The sequence below is a fragment of the Vicia villosa genome, linkage group LG5 (genome assembly GCF_029867415.1).
Source record: "Vicia villosa cultivar HV-30 ecotype Madison, WI linkage group LG5, Vvil1.0, whole genome shotgun sequence".
Taxonomy (NCBI): Eukaryota; Viridiplantae; Streptophyta; class Magnoliopsida; order Fabales; family Fabaceae; genus Vicia; species Vicia villosa.
Window position 1 is genome coordinate 51698394 of NC_081184.1, and position 1979 is coordinate 51700372.

Here is a 1979-nt window from a genome sequence, read left to right on the forward strand (position 1 = left end):
TCTTTCAGTCCTGAAGATCATGCTTAGATCTTCTCCTGGTGTCGAGTCGATGTTGAGTCATAGATCGTAAGGGATCTTATTCTTTCAGTCCTGAAGATCATGCTTAGATCTTCTCCTGGTGTCGAGTCGATGTTGAGTCATAGATCGTAAAAGATCTTATTCTTTCAGTCCTGAAGATCATGCTTAGGTCTTCTCCTGATGTTGAGTCGATGTTGAGTCATAGATCGTAAGAGATCTTATTCTTTCAGTCTTGAAGATCATGCTTAGATCTTCTCCTGGTGTCGAGTCGATGTTGAGTCATAGATCGTAAGAGATCTTATTCTTTCAGTCCTGAAGATCATGCTTAGGTCTTCTCCTGGTGTCGAGTCGATGTCGAGTCGTAGATCGCCACGAGATCTTATTCCTTTCAATCATTGTTTCATACAACCATCCTCTTTGAAAACCCTGTATTGGCACCGTTACCACGTTACAAGCTATCACCATCCAAATCCATTACTCACTATAAATAGTTCCATCAGAAAAAGAAAAATTCTCTTTCCCCAGCAGATATCAAAACAAAAAATAAGGATAACATTCACACCATCTTCTCTTTAGGACAAATTTCTGGTACTCGGATATTTAATCTTCTTCTACCTTGAATGTTCGAAAGACTAGCGTCAATCTCACCTTCAGGTTTAAGACGATTAAATAGGGGCAGCTGTCATACCCCAAATTTGTCCTACCCTTAATTTCTAACTGGCTTATGCATTTCACAATCTCATGTACATACCTCCCATTAGGTCATTAACATAACATGCATCATTAATCAATAAACTCGACATGGGATCGAGGTCATAGATAGAGCTGAGGTTTCACAGGGTTCAGTGTTCATGCAGGCTTATTTCTACTGAAGTTCTCAATTGATCATGGATTGAAGTTTACTGATACATCTATGGTTTGGTCTTATGATCATCGTGGGCTTTTTCTCAACACTTGGATTTGTTCATCCCTTGAAGTTTAGTTTCATTTTCACTCACGACGCAAGTCATTGCTCTAGAGATTCATTGCAAGAGTGAATTTGGACAGAGAATGGTATACGGTGTTAATGTGGCTAAGCTATAGGTTTAGAAGCAAAGTTTTAAGGATTTGACTTTTGGGTCAAAGTCAACCATGGAAAGTTGACTTTTGACCAAAGAAGTTTATGGTTTTCATTTTACCTCGGTGCTACTTGATTCAAATATCACAAGGATTGGAGTCTATGAGGAGTTTTCGTGAAATCATTGCAAGAGTGAAGCTATAACTAAAGGCTTTCTTATTGGTAGTTGGATTCAAGCATGGTGAGTAAAGTAATGGCAAAAGATTTGATGCTTCAAAGTGTAGGGAGGAATTTTCAAATTGCTTTTGAAAGGAAGAAAAAGCTAAAATCTATTTGCACTACAATTCAAGCTTTCAGTCATGTCTAAAAGGATACAAGTTCCATTCAACATCCCTATCATTACATGGGTCAGCAGCTATTACAGGGAGTTTGTCAAACAAGCCAATACAATCATACAGTCTTGCATTAATACATACATTCACATACACTCCAAAATACATTTGAAATAAGTCTTGGTTCATAAAAATACATTCCACATCCATTTACTAACAGTCCCATACACATCGGAGCCAATATCAGTTCAAATCAAGTCATCGTATCTTGCATCCATCTGAGAGAAAAGACCTGCATATTTGTGAACATACATGAGTCATGAGTCAGCCTACCCTACCTTCACAGTTCAAAACTACCATACAATACATACCTAAACTGGCACCATAAATACATAATTCAAAACGATCACAAAAAAAAAGCGAAACACTCTTGAGGTACACTTGAATCTGACTCGGCACTATCAAGCCAACATTAAATCAGTCCCATCCCATTCAACCATAGCAGTCACTCAGCCACAATATTCACTTCCTCATGCTGCTCCAAACCCGCAATATCAGAATGTCTCAGTTCA

General features: G+C 38.3%; 1 long non-coding RNA gene across 1 annotated transcript; it reads right to left on the reverse strand.

The window, feature by feature from the left end:
• Positions 1-1435: 1435 nt before the first annotated feature.
• LOC131606618 (uncharacterized) lies at positions 1436-1967 on the reverse strand. Its single transcript, XR_009284924.1, has 2 exons — positions 1779-1967; positions 1436-1699 (listed from the first exon to the last, which is right to left on the reverse strand). It is a non-coding gene; the product is annotated as an uncharacterized LOC131606618 (long non-coding RNA).
• Between the last annotated feature and the right edge of the window lie 12 nt (positions 1968-1979).